Source organism: Thermobia domestica, chromosome 1 (genome assembly GCF_964235325.1).
Source record: "Thermobia domestica chromosome 1, izTheDome1.hap1.1, whole genome shotgun sequence".
NCBI lineage: Eukaryota > Metazoa > Arthropoda > Insecta > Zygentoma > Lepismatidae > Thermobia > Thermobia domestica.
Window position 1 is genome coordinate 308,147,102 of NC_137454.1, and position 15,150 is coordinate 308,162,251.

Here is a 15,150-nt window from a genome sequence, read left to right on the forward strand (position 1 = left end):
CTTTCAATAAGAATCGCAACAAGTTTTTTACTTATTACTTCAAGAAAGTTATTATATTTTATGACTTGTTAATGAGCCGAGTAAAGACGTTATAATGTACGCAACAACGTTTTCTTCTTTTTCAAAGACTGATCACTACCAATGATATTTTTTATTCCATTGCCATGTGAAATGCCTCCAACTTGAAGGAGTTTATTAGGATCATTTCCCCATCTACTACTTGTATCGCCAGGATATATATATATATTTTTTTTTTGTGCATACGATCTAGTTGTGTGATATTTTTGTGTATCTATATACATACAAAATATATCTAGACACAAATTATACGTACCTATATGTGTGTGAGTGTGTATGTATGTTAGTGTATATTTCATATGTTAATTAATAAGTAACCTTAAATTCAGAACTTTTATTCATTAAGAAATTAAGTAATTACTATAATTTCCTAGGTATGTACTATGCAGTAGCCAAACTATATTTTGGGTTTTAAATACAAATATTTTAAACATATTCTTCATTCCGTTACATTTCACAAAATATTTTTACCGTAAAAGAGTCGAAATTAAAATGCTATTTGTGTGGTCACATACAGAATAAAATTACAAAAGTTTACAATTATTACTGTCGCCCATTTAAAAAATTTTAAAAGCACATAATTTCGAATATACCAATTTCATTTCTTATCGATGATATGAAACGTTGTAAATAGTTGTAAATTTCCATAACTTCCAAGTGGATTAGTATACAACCAAAGGTAGTTTTGTCAAGTTTAACACAAAGTCCAAAATAAGCCTTTGGAAACAGCTCTTATTTGTAAAAGAACACATAATGATCCCTTTTGGCTGTTGCAATGATCTGTCCAAACAGCTTGATAAAAATTCAGCAAAACAACAAAAGCATTTTCTCTTATAGGGTCTTAAAAAAAAAAAAAAAAAAGCTCTGTAAGGCGAATGTAGGGGGTCACCGAATTCTACTTTGCCCCGGGCGCCGAAATCTCTAGCTACGATTCTGCTTCTAACACTGTATGAAAACAGGAACTGGTTCAAATCTATTACTTCCGATTTCAATACTGATTTTCACAAAGCAAAAAAGATAAAATACTATATCGAGAAACTGCTTTTACAAATTGATTCAGCATCTCAAGAATTGGCTCCATATCCTCTATTCAACCGAAAGTGTTAGAAATGAATCATTTCAGGTCTCCACGCATATCCCCATAGAACAAAAAATGGTAACATAAAATGAGAAACTTTTTTTTTTTTTTTTTTTAATCGATTAATCGATTCAATGTCTTAAGAGTAGGCTCCATGCCCATCGTTAATCCTTTATTCGAACCAGAAGTCTTAGAAATGAACCGTTTCAGGTTTTAACGTTTCGCCATAGAAGAAAAACGATGACAGATGGCAAGAAGTGTTTCTTTGCAATCGATTCAGCGTCCCAAGAGTAGATTCCATATCCTCTGTTAATTCTCTAATCAAACTGAAAATGTCAGAAATTAACCGTTTCTGGTTTCGACGTTTTTCTTTATAGAACGTAAACGGTAACAAATAGTGAGAAGCTTTTTTTTTTTTTTTTTTTTTTTTTCTCAATCAATTCAGCGTTTCAAGAGCGTATGACATAACTACCAGCAATACTCTACGAAAATCGAAAGTGTTTGAATTTTACTACTGATTTCCTTAAAGTATAAACGGAATAAAGATATCGAGAAGCGGTTTTTTTGCAATCGATTCACCATCCCAAAAATATATTCCATCTCTTCCATTAACTCTCTATTCGAACTAGAAGTGATAGAAATCAATCTTTCCAGTTACAACATTGGTTGTCATAGAACAAAAACGGTAACAGAAAGGCAGAAACTATATTTTAGAATCGATTCAACGTTTCAAGACAACATGCCTCTACTACCCGCAACAGACTACCAAAACAAGTAGTGGTTGAAATTTGCTACAAATCAGATTTTAATACTTATTTGCATAGAGCAAATACGATAAAAGATATTGAAAAGTGGTTTTCCGATACAGATTCAGCGTTCCAAGAATTAAGTATTATCCGAACGTTTATCTACCTGTTCAAACCAGAAGTGGTGAAAATTTACGATTTCCGGCTACAACACTGATCACGTAATGAATAAAACGGAGATAGATAGATAGTGAAAATCATTTTTTTAAAAATATATAGTCTATTATATGGATTTACAGGAATATGTTTTATCTCTAATTTTATTCCTCTATTGCGACTGAAAATGATAGGCATCAATTAGCACTTGCAATTTCAATATTAATCACCATACGTAGAGCGACAATGGTAAAAAAAAATGGCAAATAATGGCTTCGTATTGCTTGGAAGTCTACCTTAATTTTCACATTGTGAAACGAAACTCATTTATTATTGAAATAACCCTATTTTATAAACGTACGTTTAGTAAATGTATTTTCAATTTTTTAAAATTAAATATACACGAACATTTATATATTAATGTAAAAAAATATTTTAACTGAAGCACAATATGTATTCTACAAAGGTACATGTAAGATTGCAACGAACTTAAACCATTTTGCAGATTTCATATACCTCCCAACAGAAAGTAATTTACAGGTAGGTCGACATATCAAAGGCCTTTGATTCCATTGACCATACATTATTTCTCCGTAAGCTATCAAATATTGAACTGTCATTATCATAAATAGTTTGAAAGCTATTTGTCAAACACAACGTTTAAAGTAAAATTTGGCAACAAATCATCTAGTCTAGGTAAAGTATGGAAGGGAGAACCTCAAGGATCTCTTTTGGGGTCTCTTCTTTCCTCTATATTCATTGATGATTCTCCCTCCCCCCGAAAAATATTTAAAAATGTTACTGTATGTAGACTACATAAAAAACAAATAGTTAATAATGAGCATGAAAACTATTTGTTAGAAAAAGACAGATATAATAAATAACTGGAGCAGATCTATTCGAGACCAACAAAAGAAACCAAAATTTATGATATTTACTAACAAAACTCAGTATTTTGGGGTTCGATTCCCGGCGGGAGCTCATGTGGTTCGGATTCCACATTAATCAGTAGGTCCACATCTTATACAGCCTCGCTGCTGAAGGGGACGTTAAACTCAAAATCAACTCAACCAATGTAGTAACAATAAGCAGAAAGGTACAAATCCAAGATCTTGGTACTGTATATGAAAGACTGTCGAAATTTGGTAGCCATATAATTGTCACAGTCAAAAGGTCGAGAAAATTTCTCGGTATATTCAATCAATCATCTGATTTTAAAAATGGTAGTTCATTTTATGTATACTTATATCAGATGCTTGCTAGATCTAAAACTAAAATTTTGTTCAGCTATATGGAACAGTATCTATTTTAATTTCAATCTTGATTTTAAAATAATTTTTAATTAAACAAATTTGTTTGTTTTGACGTTCTGACAAGAGTCTTAACCTGCTTAGTTGGGAATAGTATGATATTATTATTATTATTATTATTATTATTATTATTATTATTATTATTATTATTATTATTATTATTATTATTATTATTATTATTATTATTTTACTATTTTTCCTGTTGTATTGATTTAAATATCGACTTTTACAAAGTATTGTATTTTTCCCAAAGACTTTTTACAGCACTTAAAAACATTATTATTATTATTATTATTAGTAGTAGTAGTAGTAGTAGTAGTAGTAGTAGTAGTAGTAGTAGTAGTAGCAATAAAACAAAATGTTACCATGTTTATCGGCAAATGACGTAACCTAAAGTGCAGTAAATCTTTAGGAAGGATTATTTCGTGTGTAAATTTCATTTATTTATTTTGTTGATTTTATTTTTACAATGTTAAACACCTTAAATGAATGTGTTCATTAAATGAATATGTACATTAATGTATGTGTACAAGGTATAAATAATTACATAATAATTATTTTAAACAATAAAATTTATACAATTAAATAAAATACGCAAGAATGCATATGTTTACATATCACTACATACAAGATTAATTATAATATTGACCAATTATATATTAATTACTTATATAATTAATCTGGACCGTGATTATTAAGAATTACTGTGATTACATTAAAACCCCATCAAGCTTATTGGAAGTGATAATAACAAATAAAAAAATCAATAAATGACATTATTCAATGTTACGGCAATGATAGTTTTATAAGTCCAACTTAGAGACTTTAACAGACTTACAATGTAGTTATACATTTATTACTTAACTAGCTGAAATGCCCGTTCTTTGCACATAGAGGATAAGATTTATGCAAAATATCTCAAATTAAAGAAATTAGTGAAATAGTGTACAGGGTGTACCAAGAGGCAGGGGCAATATTTTGGGAAATAGTTGTATCAGTGATGCTAAAAAAAAAAAAATAATAATAATCATATGATCATGGGTCCGAATCTCAACAGTTTGAGAGCTACAGGTTGTAAACCATTTTTTACATGATGTTGCGTATTGCTCACACTGTAGCAAATATAGCAAATTTGAATGGAATTGCCTTTCCAATGGTATGCAACATATGACAGTGGTGTCACATGAAAGGGAGGTTATTGAGAGAAAATTAAGATTATGTAACGAAATTGGATGGTAAAACTGATTCCCAAATTTCCCTCAATAACTTCCTTTCCAAACACACCACTGTCACATGTTGCACCCAGTTGGAAAGGCAATTCCATCACCTTTCAAATCAACTATGTCTCACCTCTGGAGAATAAATACAGGTTGAGCAGTAAGCAACATGAAGTCGAAAATGGTTTACAACCTGTAGCTCTCAAACCATTCAGATTAGGACCCATGTTCATATGAACTTTTTTTGCTTAGAATCACCCATACTACCATTTTTCGAAGTATTGCCCCTTCCTCCCGGGACGCCCGATATATATATATATATATATATATATATATATATATATATATATATATATATACATGGGCGGCGATTAGGGGGGGCAAAGGGGGGCAGTTGCCCCTTCACTTTTTTGAAGTAACCCATTAATGCATATAATTTCATTTGAAAATGAAAAGTTTTTGTATGTATTACTGTTTCATAGAAAAAAATGGTGCTATATAATATTTGCCGTTGCGTGAGTAGGTATTGGTTGTCTTCCCGTGAAGTTAAGGCTGCAGACTACTAAATATTTTTGAAAAAGTAATCTTTTTTCTTTTGCCCGTTTTTCGTAAGTGGAAAGAGATATTAAAATGTAACTTACCACAGTAATAGATAATGTTATTCTACACCCGAAAATAGGAATCGGAAGAATTTTCAATGTTGCCATCCCCAGAAATTACAGTGTGACCAGAATTTGAATTACTCAAAAATCTAGGTTAAGGCACCGACTAGAAAAATGAACTTAACGGTAATTGATGACTTATCATGCTGTCTATGTTCCTTGTTTACTACTTTTTAAATAATATTTCTATTTATTTTATAAACCTTACATAAATTATTACAATATAAATAAGTCATTACAAAATAAATAGAAACATTATTTAAAAAGTAGTAAACAAGGAACATAGACAGCATGATAAGTCATCAATTACAGTTTTCTAGTCGGTGCCTTTACCTAGATTTTTGAGTAATTCAAATTCTGGTCACACTGTAATTTCTATGGATTGCAACACTGAAAATTCTTCCGATTCGTATTTTCGGGTGTAGAATAACATTATCTATTATTGTGGTAAGTTACATTTTACTACGTCTTTCCACTTACGAAAAACGGGCAAAAGAAAAATTATTACTTTTTCAAAAATATTTAGTAGTCTGTCCCCTTAAGAAAGCTACAGAAATTGCGTTTTAATTGCCACGAAAAAAAAAATTAACCTATTGGAGCACAACAATTCCAGTATTCTTTCAATTCAGGGTATAGAAGCAAAACCTGATAAATCCATTTTCCAATTTTGTCGGGAAACGAAGAACAAGTGGCGCCCTTTTGTTTCAAAACTGTTGCATAATTTTTGGCTTAGTGGTCACTACTTAATACAAATGAGTGAAATGAACCACTAAACAAAAAAAGTTGTTCAACAATTCTCAAAACATGAGGGCGTCACTTTTTCTTCGTTCCCAGACAAAATTCAAAAATAGATTTAGCAGGTCTTTTCTTCTATACCCTCTTCTTACAAGAGCGCAATATGTTAGTCAGCCGCTTTAAAACTAATTGAGAGAACATTTCGGAAAAAAAATCATAAGGTATCCTTTAATTGCACAAAAATTGACAGTTCCTAAAATATCTTTTCTTCTTTCTAAAGTAAGGAATATTGATTAGAATGAGTATCATAAGTAAAAACTTACACCTTTTCCATTGTTTTGTAGTGTACTATACGAGTGAAGTGGTGTGTTTAGGGATGTACGAGTGTATACAATTAAATTTAGTGTATTCAACATAATTATAGGTTTTAGGATTATTTTGTATAACTGGAGTGAGGAGTGATTCTAAGTATTGTGTTTTGATGTGTTGCAAGAAAGTGAAAATTGCACCTAATGGCTACAAACATGTTTCGGGAAGTTGCAAAAGCAAATGTTGCTTTAAATGTCGTAGCATATGCTTGTAGTTTTCACTGTTTTTCATTTTCTAAGAGTAATAATATACAATTAATAGCATGTGGGGGAATTAAAAATTAAGTTGTTCATTAATCCCCAGTTTCAATATACTTCTACAAAACAAGACTCGTTTTTCTTTACTATGTTTAATATTATTCTTTCTGTTTATTTGTTTTGTAAATTTGTTATTAAATATTCTGATGACAATTTTCCAGGCAAAATTTTAAGATATTCATGAGCAAGGAATCAAATCTCTTCTTACACTTTCGTTGTTTAAGAGTACAAAGGGCTAGTACCTACTTGCGTTGCTCTTGTCACTTTAGCTAATAAAATATGAAATACGATGTACGGTATTTTAAACGAAAAAGATAGTATCCTATTAGTTATACAAACCTTTCGTCAAAGTGTTAGAAAGAACCGGGGAAACTAAGATTGATATACAAATATTCAGATCATGTCTTGCCCCCCCACTTTCAACGTCCAATCGCCGCCACTGTATATATATATATATATATATATATATATATATATATATATATATATATATATATATATATATATATATATATATATATATATATATATATAGGGTGTTTTAAAACAACACTGACAACGTTTGCAAGGATATACCTGACACCAAGATAAGACAAAAAGTATGGAACAAGCTGGATGCACAAATGCTTCCTTTCGGAGTTATATACAGAATATAAGCTGCTGAAAACATGAAAAAATAAACTTTAAAGGTCCATAGCTCCAAAATTGTGGGATCTACTGTAGTTGGGTCAAGACTCCACTTAGGAAATAATATTGCGCTTTCCAAATATCCATGTTTCAGAATCCTAAGGTAGTCACGAAACAATTTCTACTGAGGAGTTTGGCTACGGGCATATAATTTGAAGTACTCACCAACTACGTCTATAAAAATTATTGCAGATGTACCGCAGGATTCTGAAACATGGATATTTGGATAGGACATATACTAGTTCCTAAGTGAAATCTTGACCCGACTACGGTAGGTCCCATAGTTTTGGAGCTATGGACCTTTAAAGTTCATTTTTTCCTGTCTTTGGCAGCCTATAACTTCGAAAGGAAGCATTTGTGCCACCCAGGTTGGTCTATACTTTTTGTCTTATATTGGTGTCAGGAATCACCTCCCAAACGTTGTCGGTGTTGTTTTGAAACACCCGATATATATATATATATGAAAGTGACTAGGTGACTTACTAACTCTTGAAGCACCCAACCGATCTTGATCAAATTTTCAACATGGATGAGGTTCAGACCTGGGATGTTTTTTTATAACTTTACTTTGACGGTGCAACTTAATGGAGCGAGAGAGGGAAGATATATATATAAAAAATGATGTAAAATGAAGATATTAATGTCGAATCCATAGATTTCGGCGTCGCTGAGATGAACAGTGACATTTCCGATACTGTTTAAATTAAAATTCAGCGCCGCAACTTGGGAAATGGGGAGGAGGATATATATATATATATATATATATATATATATATATATATATATATATATATATATATATATATATAAAAGGATCGAAAATGAAATTTATTCTCCCCATGCGAAGAACGGGTATTCTGTTAGTAAATAAATAAATAACGAAGAGCAACACCTTTATTTCCTCCCGTTATGCAAGTCCCCACAACAAAGATGTATTGTTGGTAGTATTTAGGAAGGTGTTCTTAGAAATAATCCAAAACGTCAATTAAAGTTGATTCCCATTCCCCCTCGTGGTGAGAATCAGGAAAAGAAGGTTTCACATGTGATTCGATCTGGTGAAGATGTAGACATATCGGTGTATAATAATAATAATAATAATAATAATAATAATAATAATAATAATAATAATAATAATAATAATAATAATAATAATAATAATAATAATAATAAGAAGAAGAAGAAGAAGAAGAAGAAGAAGAAGAAGAGGAGGAGGAGGAGGAGGAGAAAAAATGAAATCTTTAAGTTTTACGTCCCGGTGATGATGAGAGATGAGTGAAATGGTGGAATGAAAAAGTGGGAGGAAACGGGAGAACCCCGAGAAAACCCACCCCCAGAAGAAGAATAGATGACTTCTTTTTATGCGGAAAGCTGGTGACACACAACACCAGCGACAAGAAACACACGAAAGCCACTATGTTATTCACCTAGTGTTGCCCACAAAAGCAGATTTTTTTTCTCGTCTCGTCTCGAAACGAAATGAGAGTCGCAACGAGAAGTACATTTGTAAAAATTAGAGACGAGTCTACAAGTATTAACATTTTTGTCTTGTTTTCGTGAAAAGAATCGATACGAGTCAAGAAATTTCTCGAGTCTCGTGGACAACACTAGTTCACCCAGATCTTAACATTTCAAACATTGTTTTGTGTTACCCGATTTATAATATAGTAACTATAAATCGATAGAATGATTTGTACGAACACATTGAAGAGCATATAAATCAACGTTTAAACACACACAAGTCATTACATAATATATTTCAAATTGTTATATCACACCTTTCGTGAACCTCTCGTGACTCGGAGGGATTTCAGTTTAACGTTCCACGATTATGTTCCTTTAGGCTAAGGGAGACGATGACTAAGGCAAGTGAATGATGATGGAATAATTGGGGAATGAGAACGTGCGAGGAAACGGAAGTACCTCAAGAAAACCCAAGAACACGGTATTGTTCACCACAAGCTTACTTGGACGAACCAGAGACTCCACGCATCAGAGGTAAGCGCTCTCTACCACTGAGCCAGAATAAATTTAAAAAAAAAAACAGTTGAGTTTCGTTTCACAGTGTAAAACTATGGTAGATTTCCGAATTATAGAATGAATTCAATATTCAAACAGGAAGTAATAGAAGCTAACATAACTTTCGGTTTCAGTAGAACGTTCTTGGGATCCTGAATCTAAACTCGAAATACCGTTTGTCGCTTCCTATTACCCTTTCCGTTTTATAGGAATCAATATTGGAACCGAAGTGGCAATAGATTAATTTCTACCCCTTTCGTTTAGGCCTTATAATAGAGCAGCGTTTCCCAACCTTTTTCAACGTGCGGCACACTACGGGTTTTACTTGGATTCTTGTGGCACACTTATAGGCATTATTATTTGTAAATATAAAACACAGTGGTATTTTTTCTGTGATTATTGATCTCCTCACAGAGAAGAAAGCTCTTTCACTGGTTTTTCCCCTTTGGTAAATCATTATGCTTATTTTTCATTCTAATCAGAAATAGAAAACAATTGCAATGAAATACTGGACTCAGGTTTTTAAAAATACGCTTTCTGTAACTGTACTTTTTTCAACATTAGAAATATACAGAACAGTAACCCGGTATCAAACTTAAAATTGTAGATTCATAGTGGAGATTCATAGTAATGTGAAATACAAATATATATTTTTCCCTACGTTTTGCAATTTGATTGCTATAAAATTAATAATTTTGTTTTGATTCCTCGCGGCACACCAGCGGCCCATTCACGGCACACCAGTGTGCCGCGGCACACCGGTTGGAAAACGCTGCAATAGAGGGATAAAGTCGGGAGACAGAATCTACTCTTTCGGTTGCTGAGTCCAAACAAATAATAAAAAAAAAAACTGCTCCTTGCGTTTTTTCACTATGATCGTCAATGTTAAAACCAGAAATCGTAATTTACATCATTTCCGGTTTGAATAAAAGGTTCACGGTAGCTTCAGGTACGTGGGATCCCTGGTTCGACCCCAGCTAACGCCAAGTGGGCTTTGTGGTGGACAAGTACTGTGTTCGTGGGTTTTCTCGGGTTCTTCCGTTTTCACCTTTTTCTTTTCTTTTCTTTCTTTTTCTTTCTTTCCTTTTTTAACCATTGCATTCATTTCTCATCATCACCGGCTACTTTAGCCTTGCCGGCATAACCGTGGCACATAAAACTGAAAGATTTCATTTCATTTTTTGTTTTGAATAGAGAAGTAATAGTTGTATTAAGAGTTATTTTTGAGGTGAGTGAATTCATATTAAAAAGGCTATTTCTTGGGATCTCTTAATACCTTTGTTCTATGAAGATAAGTTTTTGAAAAAAGAAAATAAATAACAATGGTGTTAGTGGATATCTACTTCTTCCGGTTTCACGATAGAGATAAAGGTGGATATTAAATCTACTCTTGGAGTGCTGAATCGATCACATCTCGCTTTGTATTACCGTTTTAGATCTATAAACAAGGCCGGCCCAGCGCAATTTGCCGCCCATACAATGGCATCATATGTCGCTCCCTTTCGCCAGAAATAGTCCAGGCCCTGGCCATAGGTCCCGTAGGAATGGCATGTCTGACAGCTGTTCTCTCCGGATCCGGTATCTACCATCAAAAACAAGTAAAAAAAAAAAAAAAAAAAAAAAAACGGGTACACTTCTGAATTCCGAGAAGACCTTTTCTATGACGTCGGCCATACCTAATTTCGGCCATACCTAATTTAAAATGTTATAATTTCCTTACTATTCAAAATAAAAGCTTCGTTCTTCTTTTCTTTATCAGTGAATATGTTGGGCTTTGCTTTCTCTTGCCGCCATTTTTAAATATGGCCGCTCAAACTAGAAAAATTATAATTTTCACATTATTTTTTAAATTTTATGGCAAATAACTTTGAAACGGCTATGTTTAAGAAAAAACATCCTGAAACAAACGTTATAAAGCATTTCAATAGCTTTGAAACGGGACCAGAATCATGGATGTATCTCAATTAATAATGGAGATATTCAATTTTATGTCAAGCTGTGTAAAATTTTCTCCAGTAAGTTCGAAATATTAAAATTGTGTCCACAGATTTCGGTGCCGTGAACTTTCGGTGCCAGAGCTGAAAATGCCGAGAAGTAAGGTTGGATAGGTTTATGTTGAGGATAGCTTTAAACACCTAAGCCGCAGAACTCGAAAATTAAAATTAGGTTGGATTAGAGATGCTTAAAATACTGATCATTTCGAAACTCTTTAAATGCCTTTTCACCTTAGTTACCTTAGAATTTCGGCTGTAATTCCTTAAAAAATACCTGGGCTCCGAAACATAGCGCACACATAACTTATTCAGTAGTCTGACATAACTTATCATTATTTTCTGTAAAAATAACACGATATTTATCATAAACTAATCACTTTACATTCTTTCAAGTCTATAATAATATTATTGCAACTGGAGTTAGAAATTTCTTTTGATATTTGGAAAGTACTATTTCCACTTTCAGGATGATGGCGAGAGGCGCAATTTATGTTTAAATTATTTATTCAGTTAATATATATTATTAACTGTATTGGTATTGGTAATAGTTATTGGTATATATATACACCAATAACTATTCTACCAATAATTCTAATTATATTTTTCTTAGTTTCAGGCTATATAAAATATTGAACTTGTAACGATCAGAAACATCCTGTACCATGGCATAAAAATTGTATTCATCTCAATCATTAGTTGGAATTAAATTGGCAGCAGAAAGAATGAAAGATTATGAGACTAGTATCCGCATTGACATTAGCAAAGGTATTATCTGTCCACAAGCTACGAAAGAAAGAAAGAAAGAAAGAAACATGTATGTCAGTCCTTGGAAGGAAAAATATTCTTCATTCTGTTGAAATAAGGAAAATTGTAGTTTATCAAAGAATTTCTGCAGGACTTTTGCAACCAGGAATAGAGTTTAATTATCATTGCTCTAATACATGTTACAAACATTACACTTTAAAGAAGAAATTGCTGAAGTTAGATTAAAGCTTAATTGGAGAAGAAGGAAGAGATGATGATGATAGACTTGATAATATTGAGCAGGAAAGGAAAATATTTCGATCAGATATCACATTTCGATAAAAGCCATCTCAAAACATAAATCCATTCGAAATGAATTGTGTAATGTGTGATTATAAGAAACGTGGCGATATCAAAGAAATATATCGTATTTGTGAAAGTTCCAGAGATTCAGTATTTCTTGAAGCAACTTTCTGTGTGAAAGATGATGTACATGCTTGGAAGATGAAACATCTGTTTTTGGAGCTGACCTGTTCTATCACAAGATATGCCTTGAAACTTACATTATAAAGTACCGAAAAAAGCAGAAAGAAAGTGAAAATAAAGTCAGTACAGGTAATCAACAAAGAAGAAGTGTTGCAAGATGTTTTTCCATTAATTAAAGATATTCTAGATAAAGGTAAAGGTTGACACTATGTGAAATACGTGACTGAATAAACCAGAAAGGAGAAATAAAGGTAACAAACAAGGAAGTCAAACCTTATCTGCTTAAAGTTTTGGATATGATATAGAATTTGTAATCCTGTCAGAAAAAATTAACCTAGTTTTGTTTATTCTTCCAAACTAAGTGTTGATCAGTTAGATGAAGCCATACGAAACACAAGTGTGTAAAAGATGCAGTAGCATTGATTCAGGAGTCTATTTTAAATTGTGAATTTTGTTTGGATCATGGCATTGGTAATTCTGGAGCTTTTAAACAATTCTGGACATCAATAATCTATGGTCTTGGATATAGTTTCACAAAATGTATTACATTTGCCAAACAATACAACAGCAGGAATTACAACAGCTATAAAAATCGATTCAGAATAGTGCTTAGAATTATCGAATGAGGAGCTTATGAACAATATTGAAGAGGCTGATTTGAGAATAACGCCTCACATTTTTCGTGTTGCAAAAGATTTTGTGCTAGTAATTGAAGCATCAAATGTTTTGGTATTTATTTATTTCAATTATTTCAGAAAACAACAGGCTGATGCCTAATTACAGTTTTCCATCATGATAATATAATTTAAAATACACATATGATAACATAATAATACGAAAGCAAAATACTTTAAAATACATATAACATGATCTACATCTTGTTTGTTTAGAGTAAAAATCTGTCTATAGCTAAAAATGCCTATCTCTAGGTGCTTTTCTGACATCTTATTATACAATAAACACATTTTTCTGACAGGCGATACATCCAATGCATTAGTCCTTTGCTCTGAGAGATGGAATATGCTATTATGGGGTCTGGTTGCTCTATGCGGGACGTGAAGTTTGATTTCTCATAATAAATATTCTGAATCTACTGTACTATGAATTATTTTATGTAAGAAAGACAAAATGAAGTGAATCCACCTGCTTTCAAGTGATTGTAATGAATATTTGCTTCGAAGATCTTCATACTTCTCAAATTTCGGGTATATCCCTGTTTCTTTATATGTTAAAAAGCGCACAAATTTATTTTGAATATTTTCGATTTTATTTGTATATTTCTTACTATCAGAACCCCATATTATCGCTGCATATTCCACATTAGACCTTACATAGGCAATGTATAGTATTTTGAGGACATTGTTGTTAGAAAAATCACTTCCTAATCTCATCACAAAGCCAAGGTTCCTAAAGGCCTCACCAACTACTCTGTTGACATGAATATCGAATGATAGGTTTGACTGCAGAGTGGTATAGATGCAGATACAGATGTTTTGGTACTACCTCTCCATTTTCTTAAAGATTTCAAGTCTGTAGGTGTAAAGAAACTGTGCCTTAAAAGGTCTTCACAATAAATTTTACTCATTCACATTTTATTAGATAAATTAAGAGAACTTATTGGTGTTATTATTGCAACACATTTTCTTGCAGGATCACATGTTACCAGTAAAATTAGAACTAAACTATCAGCCTTAAAATCACAACTAGAATGATACTTAACACATTTTGATCGGCATGCGCCAGCAGATGATTAAGCTTTTCAAGCAGAAGAAGAGTATCTGGTATAAGTTTACCAGTTCAGTAGTCAATCATTAAATTTGAATGATCTCAGAGAAGATATTATGACTCAGTCTAAGGCACCAAACCTTCTCCTGCTACCACCGACAAATTCTTTTATACAGGCTCATCTCAAGCACGCAGTTTTATGGTATACACTTGTTCCTTAGTGCTTCATCAAAGCATCACGCTGTTACCAGAAAAATATGGATTCTAGATTAGGACAATCAATTGGTACTTGAACCTCAATTAAATCCAATTCCTAAAGATATTATTGTTACATGTAACTACAAACAAAAATGCACTACAAAGAGGTGTCGGTGTCATTCAAAGTTTTCTTTTTGCGTGTTGTTCTGCAACTGCAATACACGTTGGAAAAATATGTCCGAGACCATAGATTATTGACTGATACGTAATTCCTGCTGGTGTTGTTTGGAAAATGTAATACATTTTGTGAAACTATATCCAAGACCATAGATTATTGATGTCCAGAATTGTTTAAAAGCTCCAGAATTACCAATGCCATGATCCAAACAAAATTCACAATTTAAAATAGACTCCTGAATCAATACTACTGCATCTCTTACACACTTGTGTTTCGTATGGCTTCATCTAACTGATCAACACTTAGTTTGGAAGAATAAACAAAACTAGGTTAATTTTTTCTGACAGGATTACAAATTCTATATCATATCCAAAACTTTAAGCAGATAAAGTTTGACTTCCTTGTTTGTTACCTTTATTTCTCCTTTCTGGTTTATTCAGTCACGTATTTCACATACTGTCAACCTTTACCTTTATCTAGAATATCTTTAATTAATGGAAAAACATCTTGCAAC